At 36.0% G+C, this 20,086-nt stretch overlaps 1 long non-coding RNA gene across 3 annotated transcripts in view; it reads left to right on the top strand.

Annotated features, from left to right (window-relative positions):
- The window catches only part of LOC148941704 (uncharacterized), a 127,315-nt gene extending 108,418 nt beyond the window's left edge, over nt 1-18,897 (top strand). For all 3 annotated transcript variants that reach the window (XR_016143269.1, XR_016143267.1, XR_016143268.1), the window contains one exon: nt 18,516-18,897. This is a non-coding gene — a long non-coding RNA (uncharacterized LOC148941704). The remainder of the gene's footprint in view (nt 1-18,515) is intronic.
- The last annotated feature ends 1,189 nt before the right edge of the window (nt 18,898-20,086 follow it).

The following is a 20,086-nucleotide window of genomic DNA, read 5'->3' as shown; positions in this document are numbered from 1 at the left end:
TGTGATTTTAGCGTATTATGGTGAAGTTGTAGTTGATGCCTTTATTACTTCCTTTATAGGGGAGATAACTATGACCCTAAGGAAATTAAACTTTGGTAGCGTGCCTTAGGCTATGACCTGACTAAGGGGGCGTATCGGCTGGGAATATTCGAGGGACTAAATTAAGTTTGTAGAGAGGTTGGCTATAACACAATACTTTTATTCAGCTAACACAACGGTACAGGTCTGATAATATATAAGCCAAGATGCTTTTAAAGAGTAACTTTTGTGACAATACCTTAGTAACTGAGGAAAAATAAAAAACTTGAAATTTCTTTAATTATTCTATTGTGAAATAATTATTTTATTCACTACTATTGAAGCACATCGTTTTGGTGTAGCAGGTAAAATAGTCCCTTGGTTACTATCTAAAATATTAACTCACTTATTGTCTTTTGATTCACTCTTTAGAAGATTAAAAAACCAACAAAGAGAAAAATCTCAGTGAAAAAAAAAACTGAAAACGAAACTGCGGCCAGGGGAGAGAAAAGAATTAGATTTTCTGCGTTTTAACTCCTCAACTAGAGCTGTATGCTTAATTCGATCTTCATTTAGACTATCACAAGATAAACTGATTGATCCTTTTGTTCCAAAAGGATTTCTGTATTTCAACAAAGAGAAAAATCTCAGTGAAAAAAAAAAACTACAAACAAGACTGCGGCCAGTGGAGAGAAAAGAAACGAAAAATGTAAAACAACGCGGATATTTCGTCTGTATCCAAACAAGGCGTCTTCAGCACGAAAGAAACACAAGAGGAACAAGATAAAAAGACCAAGTTATAACTAAAAAACCATTAAAACCACCACCACCAAAAACAAAACAAAAACAAACAATTGGCGCAATCTGATCCACGTAGGGTAAGATGCTATTATAGAATTACTTCAGTGAGAACACCAGAGTAACTGATGAAAAAAAACAGGAAATTACTTTAATTATTCTGTTGCGAAATAATCCTTTTATTGGCTATTATTGAAGCAAATCGTTTTGGTCTAGCAGGTAAAATAGTCCCCTGGTGATTATTTAAAATCGTAATTCCCTTATTGACTGTTGATTCACTCTTTAGAAGATTATCATAAATTGGAAGACTCTTTAGAAGATTATCATAAATCCCTATTTATCGAAAGGTTAGCAAACATATGTTTTTTAATTTATATGCCTTCTCTCGCCCATTGTGTGTACCCCTTATCATTTGAAATAGCTAAGGCCTCATCAAATTTTACAAAGTGATCTAGTTGAAACCAAATATGTTCTGCTAAAGCTGAAACAAAAGTTTCCGATGGCTTGCTTAATTGTAGGGTTTTTTCTATTGAATTTCGATGTTCAATAAATCTTTCAACAAATTGTTGGTGAGTCCTACCAATATAGAACTTCCCACAAGAACACGGAATTTCAAACACCCCACTTACTAAATTTCCCCGGGTTAAATCCTTACCAAAACCAAAGAAACTACCCATTGGCCTCAACGATTGGAAGCATGTATCAATATTAAAGTTACACAAAATCCGTAAAAATTTTTCACCCAAACCAGGTACATATGGCAATGAAATTAAATCTTTTGATACTTTTAAATCTAAACACTGAGAAACCCCAATAACCCTACTATCATGTTTAACACGTCTATTTTCAATTATTTTTGTCAATAAACTTAATTGGATAATTGTTACAAAACAAAATATTCCTCAAGTATAACAATTCCGAATCCAGAAATTCCTGGGAACAAATTCTAAAAGCTCTATCCGCTAGTGAAATTACAACCCCCCGTTTCACCGACATAGGGTGGCAAGAATAAAAATTCAAATACCTATCATTTTATGTAGGTTTTCTATAAATCGAGAAAAGTAAATTGAGATCCCTTTTAATTAATAAAATATTCAGAAAAGGTAATTTATTATTTTCCTCAAACTCAACTGTAAATTTAATATTGTTATCAAAACTATTTAAAGGCTTACAAAATAGGTCTAAGGAGTCCAATCCATGTTTCCAAACTGAAACCACATCATGCATGAACCTACCCAAGATTTTTCATTTAGAAGATTGTCATAAATTGGGTCAATATTCCAACAGCACTAGTGTCAGTGGAAGACAAGCTTAAGAATGTGGGATTACCGAGAGGGGGTTTTCTCAGGAAAAACACCTTCAGCGTTTGACGTGCGAAACCGTTTGATGTGAAATCTAAAGAGTAGAAAAGTTGTTTTCTATCATATATATATATATATACATTATTTTAATTAATAAACAATTTTACATATATTTTTAGAACATTTAACCACACTTGAATATAAACCACACTTAAACATATGCCACACTTAAAAGTATATGTTCCAATAGGAACCCACACTACTTTAGAATGCACTAGGAGGAGAGCGCCCACCCATCTCGCCCCCTGGATCAGAGTGGGTAGCTACGGAGGGTAAAATGCTTGAACTAGACTGTAGCTCAGAATTTACACGTTCTAAATTTTCAGGTTGTACAACGTAGTATGGATTCCAGCGTCTGTCACTCCAGGGTATACCCTGAAAAAGATTCAGTCATATTTTGATGCGATAGCAAACCAGAAATGAAGCTACATAGACAAATCCGAAAATAATAAAAGAAAGACGGGCGAGAGTGAACTTACTAAGGTCGCATTTTTTGGCAGCAATGGAAATGAGTTGTGGAAAAATATCCCCAATAAAAAGTTCGAAGGCACACCAAATTAGCGCAACTAAATAGTTGGGCAGGCTGATTTTGTCAAGCTGGTCGTCCAGGAAAACATTTCCCAACGCCATTAGTAAGTATTTCCAAACTATTATAGTGGCATGTAATTGTTTTCCCGAACCACGGACTAGTTTTATACCCCTACTGAATACCCCAACTTCGAAGTTGTCATACTCATCTTTCGTTAAGTTCATTAGAACTGTTTCGGAGAAGACAAGCAGTGAATAGCATATCGGATAGACCCCTCTAAACCAAAAATCATCCAAACATTTTTGAAAACTGATGTAGGTATCATTCATCGAAGTACAAGTTACTGGAGTGACAATACTATAAAAAACATTAAATAAAAACTAAAATTAAATAGCTTTTTCCACTGGATACATCCAGGATTCAGTTCTCTACTGGGTTTCAATTCTTTAATGGTGTTAATATGATTTCCGGTACAAATCGTTGGACGGCAATTCAAAGCATATAAAAGACATAAATATTGAATAAATAAATAATATAATTATCTAATAAAAAAGGAAAAAGTTCGTATATGTAAGCACCCCAAATTGATACAATCTTTTTCTTTCCAAAACAAAAATATTCAGAAATTTACATAAATGACTCGGTCCAAGAATTCCTTTATTGGCAAGGTACGTTCGGTATGAGTAAATGGAAGGGTGTCCCAACAAAGTTTTGTGCTGTTTCTAGCTTTAACATGTGACACATGTGGGTGCACATTTTCATGGAGAATAGTCACACCTTTAGTCAAGAGTCCACAACGTTTCGTTCGAATAGAAAGGCTTACTTTTTGGTGAACATATAGCTGTAACACTGGTTGTTACTGACTCGTTTATTTTCAGGACAAGGTAGGTTCCTGTAAACTCCAGAATGCTGTAAGCATGACTTAAAATCTGTCATTTAAACACATGTTGTGTACTCGGTTCTACTTGTGAGATTGTATGAAATGAAACTATGTATAAAATTTATAACCTGCTAAACCAAGAAATTAATTGAAACAGGGGAGAAAGATCGCTCTAAATGACAATAATACTCTAATTTTGCCTTTCATATATTGATTTGTTTAGACCTCTTAAACAGGCTCTCGTCACGAAAAACGTGTTTGATCAAATGAAGAAGTTAAAAATCAGGTACACAAATGACTTCGAGATCAATAAAAAGAATTTGATGCAAGAGACATGCATAAATTAGAACAACGAAAGGATGGGTGCATAAATGTTGCCGGAGACTAAGTTTCGAATTGATCAAATCAATCCTTATGAGTTACAGCAAACTGGCTCGTTACTTATGGAATGACCCTCATGTAAATCACTTTTCCATCATGAGTGTGTTGGTAAGCGCCAATTCTAGGTTCAAAATGCAGGTTTAAGGGGTAGAATACCCATAAAAAGCTTAATTTTGCAGTTTTAATGGGTTGAATACCCATAACAAGCTTAAAACTTCCGAATGACCACAAATCTTTGACTCGAGCACAGAATATTTTTTTTAACATGTTTAATTTTTGCCCTAAAAATAAATATGTAAATAATGCAGAGTCACTATCTAAACATCAAGGTCAATATTCAATTTTCGAAGTTACTATAACATAAAATTTTGCACCTATCACTTAGCATTTTAGATATTTAGCATCGCCTAGATAAGGGAGAGTTACTACCCTAGAGAATACTCATGGAATATATTTGAGGGGAATATCCTTAACAATAGTTTGAAGAAACCTGTCTAGAAAGCAAAAAAAGAAAGAAAATAGATAGATCGATAGATAGTTTGTTTTAGCCCACCAATAAAACAAAAACATGGCGGAGTAAGGAAAAAACAAAACAAAAAAAAAACAAACATTACTTCAAAAATAAACGATTAGATTATATACACTATATACATTCACAGCTCGTACATGACGTGCAACGGAAGGAAATCGTAAAGGTGCTCCAGTGCACCTTTTCTAGCATTGGTTTCCTGCGTTACCACAACTTCACGAGGCTCTGGAATAAGATACTTGTCCAAGAGAAATGTATTTCTCTCGAACAGCGGTACTCGTAACAGAAATTTTAAATATTTGCAGAACGCAGATCTAGCCTTTAGTCGCTCTGTTTCCGTAAACCATTCCCATACAGGGGACAGGTAACGAATATTTGTGAGTGCCACCGCTCTATATAGCCTCGCCAGAATTTGCCGATTGTATGAACACTTCAGGGGGGCCAGTTTAGCATAGCTAATTCGTAGGTTTGACATAAGTGTGTCAAGGCAAAGAATTCTAGTTGCTTTCTTATCTCGACTGTATAGAAGACCTAAGTATTTAAGCGACGAAGACGGTGCAATAGTAGCGCTATCTACTGAAACAGTTGGTTCTTGTGCATCCCGTTTCGTTGAGTTGAAAACCAGAAATTCAGTTTTCTTACCATTAACTTGCAGACCAATAGCTCTATAGCCAGATACAAGCTTATCTAAATTATCCTGCAATAGACTCAGAGAAAAACTCAACATAAGTAAATCATCGGCATAGTTTATTAGACTCAGATCACAAAGATCAAGGCTAAGCCCACCAGAGATTTGTTTTGTAACCTTAGAAGTCAAAGTGTTAAATAATATCGGACTTTGAACTGAGCCTTGTCGAAGCCCTCTATTTAGTTTAAATGGCGCACTTAGTCTTTCAAGGCCGAATTTCACTCTCAAATAGCTATTAGAGTACCAACAGGATAGCATAGCTAATATATGGGTTTTCAAATCAGCATCAAGCAGGGTCTGGAAGACAGTAGACTGGATGACTGAGTCAAATGCAGCAGAAATATCGACACTACATACATGCACGGACAACCCGAGTAGTTCAGCCTTAGCAAGAATACGCTTTAGAAGTCTATGGAAAAAAGCACAGCTGAGATATTTTCGAAATCCAAGCTTTCTGTGGTCTATAACACATTTCGATACAATATCGCTAAAAACCAATCTTTCCAACACTTTGCTCAGCGTACTTGAGACAGTAATAGGCCTATAGCCTCCACACTCATTCGCGTTTTTTCCTTTCTTGAGGATATTTGTAACAACCCCGGTACAGAACGAGTTAGGAACGGTCGCACTATCTATACACGTCTGAAAGAGTAGTTGCAGATGCTGAAGCAAAAGCGGGGAAACATTGCGTAGATGATTACCGCTAACACTATCAAGACCGGGAGCCTTGTTACCCTTTAACTGGCTAACAGCCCTTGAAACATTATTTTTAGAAACCACAAAATAATTTCTCTGTTTCAGAAGCGAATCAAGACGTAATTTTAACGATTCATCATATTCTTTTTCCAAAGGAATATTTTTTGACCCGAAAACCTTCGAATAATGTTCTAACCACTGTTCTTCAGGTACTGTTGCACAATGCTTTGGCTGCACTCTACTACTTGAAAACTTTTTCCACATATTTTGTGAATCGCGGATAGCCTCTTTCGAAGCAGTTTCTGCTTCCTCCACTTTAAGCTCATCCACACATGCTTTGTATTCTCTTTTTGTTTTACGAAAGAGATTGAAAACAGTACCTGACCTAGGCTTGCTGGATTCGCGCCACACTGAGTACCACATCTTAGACCTCCTTTTAGCATGATTCACGTAAGGATGGTCGCTCCATCCCCTTTTCCTAGTACCTTTAATAATAACTGCAATATGTACAGATGCAGACTCAGTAGCTTTTGGCGCGAGGGTGATTTCAGCTCAATATATGTTGAGTGTGATTTTGTGATCACACCCATTAACCAGAAGCTGAAATGGAACTTTTTTTTTGCCCAAAATTTCGTCACACGTCGACAGATACAGATCAATATTAATCTTTTTCCACTCGCGTCTTTCTATGTAACCTTGATTTCTTGATTTCACTGCGTGACTAAAAGGAACACGGAAGTTGAGAATGAGATGGTCACTTGCTGTATGCTCTGAATCCACCTGTATAGGCGAGGGGATAGTGAAGTTTGAAAAGACGTGATCAATATTGCTTGTGCTTCCTGAGTTGTGAATGAACGTAAAGTTTTGATCTTTAGCGTAAAGAGTACATTCACTCGGAATACATGTCATAAGAACGTCTTGTAACTTTCCTTTCAAGAGAGGGTCACACTGGAAGTCACCGCTGACTAAAATCCGTGAATTCCCCAGTTTGCGGAGCAGTCTTCCGAATCGACCGCAAGCCTCGGCATATCGTTTTTCACTGAGATCCGTGTTCATGTTAGTTGGTAGGTAGACATTGACCAGCGTGGAAGCACTGGGGCCAGGGAACTCGACTGCTAGGTGGAAATCACACAAATCAAGTTTACGACAGTCAATACTGTCGTCAACGAATATCGCAAGTCTGCCACTACGGCGGGCCCTTGCAATGGAGTGCTTAACCTCATGAATGTGCACAGATTTGTCAGGAATTGACTGAATTAGCCCAAAGTTATTGGTAGTTAACAAGTGTTCTTGGACGCAAACAATGTTATGTGCTATGCGCAAGTTCTTGACATAGTCCAGTTTGGCAGCATTATAGCCGTAAACATTGCGGCAAAATATAGATAGTTCGTTCATTTTCGGGTTTGAGGATAAGCTTTCTGTATTGCTCGTCGGACTGCTGGGCACTGCAAACTAAAGCTAGGGTGACCATTATTAGGCTCCGGGCCCAAAGCGCATTTCACTGTTTGAGAACGGCAGGAGTTCTCTCTACTGTTCTCATGGGAGCCAGCACATCTGGAACAACGCATGGTACTGGTGCAGTCTTTAGCAAGATGATCAAATGACTGACACTTGAAACACCGCTTGGGAATTTGTCTGAATGGCAAGACTTTGATGTGAGTATAACCAATGAATAACCCACATTTGAATGCTGCATTTCGGGAGTCGGCGTCACTGAAGGTAAGTTTGACTGTCTCAGATTGTCCAAACCGCTTAGCATTGACTAGCTTGGGGTTAACAGAGACAACATCATCTTCTGTTGTGGCAAGAGGCACGAACTTAGCGATCGCAAAGAACTTTTCCTCACGAAAAGAAGCACTTATGTCAGGGAAGGACTTCAGGGAGTTGGCGAGTGAAGCTGCCGACTTGGGGCTTTTCATGTAAGCAACCAGACCGGACTTGGTCTGTTGTATATGATCTATGCCTCCATCACTATCATGTCTTTCAATAAACAGCTTCTGCTTGGAACAGGAGTCAATTTCTGTGGTGGGAACATTAGTGATGAAAACCCGATGTAAAGCTTTCGCAGGCTGTGGGAGGGGGGCCAGACACCCTGAGATGGAAGCACAGATTTGCACTGTTCAATAACACTGTCAATCTTATCCGTGCATTCATTAACTTTCACACACAAGGATGTAAAAGTGTCTTGTGGAATTATCAGTGCTTTGGATAATTTCCAAATGGTGGACAATGTCTTAAACTCGGCTACAGAGCTCAATAGTTTCACAGTATCATACATATCACTGGCTAGCGTTTCTCTCGAAGCTTGACTATGCCTTTCTTTCACATACTGCTCACCAAAACTGTCTGCTATCTCATTCAGTTTTTCATGGTTTTCTCGAAAAATCTCCTCGTAAAAAATTTCACAGCTGTAATCACGGCTGCATCTTTCGTTACGCTATCTTGATATCGCAACGCCGTTTCTATAAAGTTCAATACCGGCGCATAAACATAACTGTAGTCAGCCATGCTGATATGCCGTAACTATTGCACAATTAGTCCTTCAGCAAGCAAAAGTCGTTATCCGTAGGGCAGATTAATAATTATCCAAGAATGTATATTTCAAGTGCACGCGCCGAGCGCTGAATGAATACAAACAGAATGAAGGAACCTAGGAACTAGGGAAGTGTAAGGACCCCCTCAACTGTCCCCTGCAATTTACGGGTAACTTAATACTAGCGGGTACAATACGTTGCTTGCGGGAGGTTCCTTCCCCTCTTCTGCTCGTTCCCAGTACGCTTCTTAACGATAAGGAATCAAAAATGGCACTATAGAAAATTGAAACTATAGATGGCGTGCCAATCTACCCGAGAAAAAAGATGGCCCTGGTGAAAATACCCAGTGAAAAGGGCTTATTCTAGCAATTGGAGAAGGTCATACAAACACTACTTGACAAAAAATCTATCTTTAGAGGGTAAACAACAACAGGAAAAGACCTCAAAATAATTCAGAAACTTTTTCCAAGTTGCCAGCCAAGATGCAAACTCAGACACAATAGCATTGAATATACTTTTTTTTTTATATTTATTTATTTATTTTTTTTTTTTTTTTTTACTTCTCAGCTCTAATTTTCAACTGCAAAAAAGCTAAATTGTTTGTAGCAGTCTCGTCTAGCAGCACATAACGGTATTGCTATTGGCCATTCTGTTGATACGCAAGCGATTAATCCATTGAAGGTGAAAATGGAGGAGATCATAGTGACGCCATATATACATCGGGAAACTCGTGGAAGGCTTCTATCATAGGTCAGCAATAAATCATCTTCAGCGATATTCCAGTCATGTCTCGCCCAATGGTACTCAGCGGGGCAGTGTTTGTTGTTGAACTGTGCGCAAGAAGAACTTTAATCGGCCCCTGTCCAACAGGTTTTCCATCTAATGCTTCCATAGCAGCTGCTGCTTCAGATGTTTTACTGAACTTCAAAAGTGCTATCTCTTTAGCTTCTCCAGTTTACTTATTGTAGTAAAATTCTTCTACATTCCCAAATTTTTCAAAGGCAGGTTGTAGCTCATCTTCTGTGACACCTTTATTACCAATTGTAAAGAGTCTCGAGTACGGAGGGTCATTATACTTAGTCTTGCTTGAGGCTGAACCGTCAGATCTCATCCTATCATCCATGTTGTTTTTCCTCAATCAAAAACTGACTTGTTCAAGAAAAAAGAACATTTCCTAATAACATAACTACTAGCTTTGAGCCAGCCATAGGGCTGGCTGTGGCTGTACCCTGTACTCCTGAGTCGTGTGCTTCTGGTTGCACACGGCTGTGAAATATCCTTCACTTATTCTGCATCACAGGAAATATTTTGGCGAGTCTTTAAATCTCCGAGCCCATTTAGTCGAGTCTCTCCCATTTAGTTCATTTAGCCACTTAACTTGCAGTAGGTTGCATAGGTTACATCAAGACATGGCTAATTGTAGACAGAGAAAATCCAAGACAGTTAGACCAAGTATTTGAGAGGCAAATGTTTAAATGGCTGGGACACAGGTAAATGGCAAGACTATGCATGGTTTTTCTTATCGGAGAAGAACTTGTTTGTTAGTTTTTGAGAAGGCATGTCTGCCCAGAGTCTCGGGTATGCTGACCATGAATTCAAAAATTTACATAAGACCGTTAGCTCAGAATTCAGTGACAACTGATTTTTATTACAAAAGAAGATAAAAAGAAAAATATTCTAATTCTGATTATGTTGAGGATTTCTAAACCTCTTCTAGGTGTAATGTATATGGTCTACTTGTTCAATCCACCAATGTTTACCGAAAAGAAAAAGATTAAGTTAATTCTAGGCTACCGAATGTTTCTACTTAAAAGAGTTACACTTGAATAGCTAGTCAAGGCTTGAGTTCTGGGTTACTAAAATCTCTGGGTTATTAGCAGCTATGCTAAGCATACATAATGTATCTCTGCCTTTTCAGAAGATCTGATCGTTCCTATGTTTCATGTTTTCCCAATTCAAAATCTCTGCCTTTTCAGAAGATCTGGTTGTTCCTATGTTTCTTGTTTTTCCGATTCAAAATATGGTTGCTTTTTGCAAGAAGGGCCTCATTCATTTCCCTTCACAGTCATACTTTCCGACGAATGAAAAACTTCGATAATTGGGCTTAAAAAGAAAAATATTTAGTCAAAACAGCTATGCTAAGCATATATAATGTATCTCTGCCTTTTTAGAAGATCTGATTGTTCCTATGTTTCTTGTTTTCCCGATTCAAAAATATCTCTACCTTTTCTGATGATCTGATCGTTCCTCTGTTTCTTGTTTTCCCAATTCAAAAATATGATTTCATGTTGTATTACATTTGTTTTTCCTATCTTATTAGTTAATACCCCTGAAAATTTTGTAATCAATCTAGCTAAGTTATTCATCTGTTCATCCTTTAAGTGTTTTTCCTTTGAAATTCTATCCATTGCATCTTTGTGCGTTTCGATGGGGTCTATGATTTCTAAAGGGGCATTTTTTCGTCTTTTTCAGAGGTCTTGATCATCAAGCAACGTTTTCTGGTATTTTTGTTGCTTTCTGTATTAAATTTTCTCTATAAGCTCATGTGGTAAACTTTCTCTTTTTTCCTCGCCCCGTCCAATTTTATCATATAATTGACATCATTAATTCTCATTTTTATTTATATGGTCATTTCCATCTTATCTCAAGCTTATTATTGCCTTCTGGTAACAGTATTATAACTTTGTACATTTCTATGAATTCCCTCGTTTGAAGCCGACTTATCATACCAACCTTTATTTTTTTCGGCGTACTCTCCTTGGGCCTGCTTGGCAAGCTCATGATGTTTGTTTAATTTTTCCCGTATCGGTAATAATGTGTTACCACTGTTTTTTTAATTTTCTCATCTTTTTTCCATGATTCCTTTAAAATATCAAATACCTCCCTAGGGGTTTTCCCATATTTTTACTCAAATGGTAGGAAACCTAGAGCGGGGTGTGGAGTTTCTCTGTCTACAAAAAGGGCATAAGGAAACATTTTGTCCCATTGATTTACATCATCTCTTACAATACGTCTCAACATGCTAATTATGGTTCCGTTAAATCTTTCTGTCACTTCATTTCCCTGAAGATGGAATGGAGTAGTTAATACTACTCCATTGAATGGAATGGAACGGAGTTTTTCTATATAAAAAAAGGACATGAGGAAGCATTTTGTCCCATTAATTGGTCCCATTAATTTACATCATCTCCTACAATGCGTCTCAACATACTAATTAGGGTTCTTTTAAATCTTTCTGTCACTTCATTTCCCTGAGGATGGAATGGAGTAGTTAATACTTGCTTAATGCCAAGAATTTCGTATCGGTTTCCAATGTATGTCGATATAAAATTGGTTCTATTTTCTGTTTAAATTTCCTTTGGGATTCCTTGACGTGAAACATATTTCGCTAACTCTTCCGCGATTTTCCCCATAGTCTGTTGGTGCTGCTGCATGGCTTCCTTTCCGCTTTTTTGTTTTCTTTCTTTTTCATACTGGATCAAAAGGTCGGTAAACTTCTTTAAAGACTTGTGCCATTTTCAGCTGTGCATAGACTTCAGGCAGTTCCCCCACTACTGTTTTTTGTGCTTGTAACAGGTTATTATCCCCACCTTCTATTTGGTTCTTGTAACCATAATGTTTCTTTTTTGTTTAAGTTTTTTTTTAATTTTCTCTGTGAAACCAATAATGGGTTTGTAACATTCGGAAATATGATCAAGTTCCATTTTGATTCCATTTAACAAGCTGAGTTATCTCCGATTTTCTAATTATCTGAGTTTTCCCCGGAATGTATTATATGTACTGACAATAGGCTACTGTGTTGGCTAAATTAATTTCGGAAAACGCGGATTCTTTTACTATCAGTGTTACTGATAGGTCCTTTAATTGCTGCCAGCAGTATTGTATTGGTGACCACATTTGCCACCAGATATTGGTGCGGAAATGGTGCAGCACCACTTATTGGAGGAAAAGGCCTCCTAAGGACCCTACTCAGATTAATTTCTGCTCGTTTTGAGTTTGACTTATTTTAACTTCTTTTTATTTTGGATTTCATTTATTTCTTTATACTGATTTGTGCTAGTAATATACTTGTCGGATTATTTGATTCTATTCTTGTTCATTTTTGGTTTAATGGAGTTCTTTACTTTTTTGAAAATCTTATTTTGTGCAAAAAGTCTTTTATTAATTTTTGTTCGTTTTATATTGAAATAGTCTTTTGCAATGAGGAAGACTGAATCTCTTCTAAAGTTAAACAACCATCCCTTCCATAAAAACCTTAAATACCCCCTGGGCATAACTCACAACCTTTGTCCCTAATCTCTGGGATTCCGTTCAACCCCAAAAGCCTTGTTATATGATGCCCATACTTTTGAATAGAATGGCTATCAAAATTTCTATTAGACGCATTTTGGGACAATAGGACGTGTGTGTAGGGGGAGGGTATAGCTGTGCTCTGATCATTTTGACTCTTAAAAAGAGCACTAGAGTGTCTGATTACAAACCCAATGAGCCCCTCCGAAGTTTATATGACCAAACTTTCTATAAGAGCCCTATATGTCCCCAGGGCATAACTTAGAACCCTTGCCCTGACAGCGAGGGTTATCTATTTTCCTTAAAGACATAATAAAACAAAAAATCGCGAAGAAAGGAAGAAAACTAGGACAATTAACAGCCAATGCAAATATTTCGGTCAAGACCTCCGCTTGACCGTCCTCAGTGCAGAATAAAACTGATAAAAATATAAAAACCAAACCTTAAAATAAAAACACCAAACTAAAATTGGACGACCCTTTCCTAGTAACGGTGAAATGGTAACTGAATAAAAAATTTAATTTTTTAGTTTGGTGTTTTTATTTTAAGGTTTGGATTTTATATTTTTATCAGTTTTATTCTGCACTGAGGACGGTCAAGCGGAGGTCTTGACAGAAATATTTGCATAATTTTTCAATTTTTTCACTGGCTGTTATTTGTCCTCTTTTTCTTCATTTCTTCGCGATTTTATGTTTTATCATGATTAGCCACTTTGGTCTCAGAAATTATAAAGACATAATGTCCAGACCCTTCTGATAGGCTGAACGAAATGGTTATATCAAAATTTTGATTGGAAGTGTTTGGGGAAGGGATAGGCATGAGGCGTTATTTGCCCTCTGATCGCTTTTGACTAATAAAAAAGCCACTAGTCCTCTCAATTTCAAATCAAATGAGCCCTTTTTGAAGCTTCTTTAACAAAACTATCTATAAAAACCTTATATGTCCCAAGGGCATAAATTACGACCCTTGTCCTGAAGGCTATGGGCGAAGGGTTGTCACCCTCAAAGACATAATTTCCAGAAGTTTCAACTACGTTGAACAAAATGACCTTATCAAAATGTTGATTGGAAATGTGTTGATTGGAAATGTGTTGATTGGAAAAATATTGTATGTCCCCAGGGCATAACTTACAACCTTAGCTATGAGGGCTGTGAGGGGGTTGTCATACTCAAAACCAAAATTTCTGGACCCTTCGACTACGTTAAACAAAATGACTATGTTATAATTGTGATCGGAAGTGTTTGGGGAAATCATGGTCGTGGGGGGGGGGACATTCGCCCTCCAATCACTTTTGACTAGTAATAAGGACACTAGCCCACTCAATTCCTAATTGAATGAGCCCTTTTTGAAGTTTCTGCGACAGAGCTGGCAAATAACTCCGAAATAATTACTACATGGTTGCTATTACCAACAGGTGTGTTTAATACATTCTTAATAAAAAGGTCAGGGTTACTGGGATGAACCAGATCAAGAATTTTGGAGACTTGACCTTCCCTGAAACGAGTTGGTTGTGAGATTGTTTGACAGAGGGAATTATCAGAGAGGGCAGACAAAAAAGGAGAATCTCTATTACAAAATCAAGATCCATCACAAGAAGGTTAAAGTCCCCCAAAAGGAGAAGATCATAGCTGGAAAAATTGAACATCACATGAAATAACATGTCAGCAAAATTAGATTCAGAGTCCAAAACACAGGGAGCACTGGGGTTTCTACAAACAACACCCAATACAATTGAAATTGTTTGATTGTGTATTTTTATCCAAACAGACTCAATTCCATCAGTAGTCAGAGAATTAAATTGAATGAGACTAACCTTTAGTCCATCTCTTATATGTAAGCAAACTCCTCTGTGGCAATGTGGGGAATTATAATTATAATTAGAAAAAAGTTTGTAGCCATTGGTTTTGATTTCACCAGGAGATAAGACTTGCAAGGTGTTATTTGTGAAACATCTGTAATTGCTGCAACATCTACTTCACCTGATATCATACGAAAGGAAAGGTAAGAAAGCTTATTAGTGAGGCTATCAACATTAGAGCTAAGGAACATCAATTCCTTGTGAGGTAGGAATCTGAGAGGATGCAGAATTAGAGTAAGCAGGAACCAAAGGACTCGTAAATTTGTAGGAGAGCGCACTATAAAACGACAAAGAAGAAACAGCAGGTGAGAAAGTTGTTGCAGAAGAAACAAGAGTAGTGTCAGCATCAGACAGGGACACATTATGATGATCACTACTAGACAGTTGAGACAAAATTTGATGATGCGAGTCCTTAAACATTTAAACCATTAACAGAGGTAGAAGGAACCACAGACATTAGTGAGACATTGCAGTGGTTGGGGATATCGCTCCAACTGGCAAGTTTTTTTGAATGATGGCACCTTACGAATGATAAAATCCCCCTCTCAATTAGCTTTTCTGCGTTTCAACTCCTCAACTAGAGCTGTATGCTTAATTCAATCTTCATTTAGACTATCACCAGAGAAACTGATTGATCCTTTTGTTTCAAAAGGATTTCTGTATTTCTTGATTTCTAGCTTCAGTTAATGGCACAGAGGAAAGAAGAGAAGGAGCGGCCACTAGAGTATTGATGGGTATTTCAAAGTCTTTACTTTGGCTGGGGGAGGGGGCACCTATTTCAACTCCATAAGTGTCTAACACATAATTACACTGGAAACTAAAACATCAATCTGGGTGGGGATTCCATCCAAACTTGTATTTGCGTCTTAATGTTTTTATAAAAATCCCAAGGTTGACTTAATTAGAAAGTGTCACCTCAATATTTCCTACTTTGAGAAGAGTTGCCCCAACTCTAAATATTTTACTTTTAAAACAACCATTTTTTTTTATTTTGTACATTGTTTACTGCCATCTTTGGGTCATTTTGAGCATATACTCTCAATGGGTTTCTTTAAGGTCATGTTTATGGCCAAATATATGCCATGCCCTTTCTTTCAAGGATATAAATTTTTGGAATTTGTCCTTGTTATTCTCTTTTCTCTTTTTTTTTGTCTTGTAAGCCTATAAAATTCACTTTTCACCCTCATTCTAATATGCATCATCTGTTTTAGATTGACCCAATGTGGCTTGAGCCTTTAATTAGTGTTTTTGATTAAATTAGATTTAAAGTTATATTATAAATTATTTGAGTTTAATTTTATTTCACATTAATAATTTAATTTATTAGGGTGGTGTGGTTGATTTACTATTTATCTTCCGGGGTTAGAAATGCCTTGGCTACATTATGCATAATAATTTTTCGTAACGATAAATAAAAGTTCAAATAGGGATAAAATCCTTTTAATAGATAGTGATGATGATAACAGTGATAGAAATTCACAAAAATACCAGATATTTCGGTCACATATACAGTGACCGTCATCAGTAGTAAAACTAAAATAAAACAATTTAAAACAAAAGTTTACATACTAAATCAAATAACACTCCATATTGTTTAAATCTCTAATTCTTTTTAAAGCAAAGGCGGAAGCTATTCTCTTTGACCTTCTTGTATTCGGTTCATTAGCGTTCAATGATATAACATTTGGACAAAGGTTAACTACATTGGGTGAATTGAACTTTACTCTGTCAGAATTTAATAAATTATCATAGATAGAGTTCAGCCCATATTCACCTGCATCCCGATTCAAAGCAACATTCTTGAATAATATTTTCTTTATTTCAAGAATTTCACGAAAATTTTGCTTTAAACCCCGATCCCTAGAAATCAAAGAGACATTCTCGAACAAAATAAAATGGTCTGAAAAATTAAAAATATGTTCTGAAAGAGCTGAAGTAAAATCTTCAGACTCAGAATCTTGCTTTAAAGCCGAAGAAATAGAATCTTTGTGTTGTAATAATCTTATTTCCAAACTCTGGTTAGTACGTCCCACATATGAGCTTCTGCAAGTACATGGGATCTGATAAACCCCACTTTGTTGCCCCAATGAAGTTAGATCTTTCCCAATATTTAGAAAACTACCCAAAGTATTATTACTCTTTAAAGCTACCCTTAGACCATTGCTTTGTAAAATTCTTTTAAGTTTATCACTTAGCCCGGGTACATATGGCAGCAGTACAAAACTATACAAGTAGTACAAAACTATACAATGAAGAAAGGTTTAGATTACAAAAAATAGAAGGAATACTATTTAATTAGAAGGCCTTACTTCCAAAATCTTCTTGCCTCTTTAAATCCTCTTTTCTTTCTATTGTTTCCTTTTTGCCCGTTTCAAATATTGCTTTGCTGATTTCAAGAAGGCCCTCCATTCGCCCTTTCATATGCGGCCGTGCATCTATATAATCAGAGTGCTTTAATTACTGAAGCAAATATATAATCAGAAGCAACAGTAACAATATACTATATTAATATAGAATAATTATCAAATTATGAGATATCATTCATCATGATCTTCGCTTCAAAGCCTAAATCAAAGTTCCATGTGCGGCAGAGTTATGATAAACCCCACTTTGTTGCCCCAATGAAGTAAGATCTTTCCCAGAATTTATAAAACTACCCAAAGTATTATTACTCTTTAAAGCTACCCTTAGACCATTGCTTTGTAAAATTCTTTTAAGTTTTTCACTTAGCCCGGGTACATATGGCAACAGTACAAAACTATACAGGTAGTACAAAACTATACAATGAAGAAAGGCATAGATTACAAAAATTAGAAGGAATACTAATTACTTAGAAGGCCTTACTTCCAAAATCTTCTTGCCTCTTTAAATCCTCTTTTCTTTCTATCGTTTCGTTTTTGCCCTCTTCAAATATTGCTTTGCTGATTTCAAGAATGCCCTGCATTTGCTCTTTCATATACGGGCATGTATATATATAATCAGAATACTGTAATTACTGAAGCAACTATATAATCGGAAGCAACAGTAACAATATATTATATTAATATAGAATAATTATCAAATTCTGATATATCATTCATCATGATCTTCGCTTCAAAGCCTAAATCAAAGTTCCATGTGCGGCAGAGTTCTGATAAACCCCACTTTGTTGCCCCAATGAAGTTAGATCTATCCCAGAATTTAGAAAACTACCCAAAGTATTATTACTCTTTAAAGCTACCCAAACTACATATGGTAAGGAACAAAAAACATCCTTCTCCCGAGTTGTCTCCAAGACTTCTTTAGAAATCTCTAGAAACCTTTTTCTTCTTTTTGAAAAAGTTTGGTTAATTAACCATTCTGGATACATGTTGCTTATTAGTATTTTCCTTAAAAAAGACAACTCCTCTCCAACAAATTTCGGAGAGCAAATACTAAAGATCCGATCAGCTAAAGAAATGATCAAACCATTTTTTTACTTGGCGAGCGTGACTGGAACTATAAGACAAAAATCTATTGTTATTTGTTGGTTTTCTGTAAATTTTAAAATCTAGACTATTTTGATTTTTCAAAAGAAGAACATCAAGGAAAGGAAGTTTCCCATTCTCTTCCAATTCAACAGTAAACTTTAAATCCCCTCCCCAACAATTAAGATATTCCAAAAATCCTTTTAATTCCTCCTCTTCCTAATCACATGCTGAAATATTGTCATCCATATACCGGCCCAAGAAAATATGTTTTAAAAAATATTAATATAACGCAATTGTTTCAATATTCTCCACAAATATATTAGCTAATATAGGGGATAAAGGGGCCCCCATAGGTAAGCCATTTATTTGTTCGAAATACTCCCCTCTAAATTGAAATAAATAAGAGAACTTATTGCACAACCTTACTAAATACATAATTACAGAAACTTCCAAATCTGTTTTGCCACTAATCAAATCCAAATTTCTTAACAGCTTTCCTTCTAGGAGAGTTTCGGCTGCTTCTACATCAATATTTGTGTACATTGATACAATGTCGAAGAATTCGAAGAAATTTCTGCTTTTTTCAGTTTTTCAACCAAATTCGAAGAATTCTTAATATACGAAATTTGTGTAGACAAAAGTGGTTTACAGATTGACACTAACCATTTGCTCAAAACACTTATTGGTGACCTTGTACTTGACACAATTGGTTGTAATGGTAGGTTAGGCTTATGAATTTTGTGAAGTCCATATAATTTAGGGCAAAAGGAACTGCGTGGCAGGCATTTGTAATAGAGTTGAGGTGTAATTTTTCCTTCATCCTTTAAGCACCAATTCGTTCTTAAACTTATTTGTAAAAGAGCCTGTTGGATTATACGATAGCTTCTTTTATGTTTTTTTATAATTTAGTAAACTTCTTAATTTTGATTCGTAGTCCTCAGTATTGATGACAACTAAAGTGTTACTCTTATCGGCTTTAGTAAGGGTAATTGAACCATCTTTTTTTAAGTTTTTAAGAATTCTTATGTCTTTGATGGTTGTACTAGGAAATTCCGGTTTCAATACAAAATTAGACAGTGTTTTTACGGTAGAAGCTCTTACTAAGCTAACATCTTTTATTCGATTTTCATTTTTATGCAAAGATGTTTCTATTGAAGAGATAATTTCTTCCACGGGGACTTTATCCGGTTTAAAACAAAATTTCGGACCCTTTTCAAGCACTGATTGTTCTTGTATCGTTAAAGTTCTTGATGAGAAATTAACCAAACCTGGTCCAAGAATTGACGAAGGTATTACCGCATTATTTGTTGATAATTTCGAAAACTTTTTTAGCAATCTTTCTCTGGAAAGGCGTAAGTCATGATTGAAGTGATTTTTTCCTGTTTGTTGAATAAAACAAGTCACTTACACTAACCTTTTTTGATATAAGATTTTTCAGGGAAAGTTTATCTCTCACTATTAAAGCTCTTTTTTGACTTTTATCCTTAATAATGTGATTTAAAGTCTTGAAATGTAAGCTTCGTTCAAACTTTTCTTCCTTCAAAGTGTCCAAATGTAAATTGAATTTTAGTGAAGATGGTACAATTCTCATCTTCATACATCGTAGAAGAAAATCCTGTTGGTTGATAACATTTGCATGTTTTTTCTGAGTGTTTATATATTTATACACAATTTTGATCAAATCATCCCCATAAATATGACGTAAATAAGTTTGGAGACCCAACTGCGTTTCCGTGACGATAAATAAAATTTCAATTAGGGGTAAAATCTTTTTTATAGACAGTGATGACGATACCAGTGACGGAACTTCACAAAAATATCAGATATTTTGGTCAAATTTACAGTGACCGTCATCAGTAGTAAAACTAAACTAAAACAATTTAAAACAAAAGTTTATATACTAAATCAAATAACACTACATATTGTTTAAATCTCTAATTCTTTTTAAAGCAAAGGCGGAAGCTATTCTCTTTGACCTTCTTGTATTCGGTTCATTAGCGTTCAATGATATAACATTTGGACAAAGGTCAACTACATTGGGTAAATTGAACTTTACTCTGTCAGATTTTATTAAA

This window comes from Artemia sp. Qi Xiang Cuo, chromosome 18 (genome assembly GCF_049724085.1).
Source record: "Artemia sp. Qi Xiang Cuo chromosome 18, ASM4972408v1, whole genome shotgun sequence".
NCBI lineage: Eukaryota > Metazoa > Arthropoda > Branchiopoda > Anostraca > Artemiidae > Artemia > Artemia sp. Qi Xiang Cuo.
Note: the sequence above shows the minus strand (reverse complement) of the source record. Positions and strands in the feature narration are given on the sequence as shown.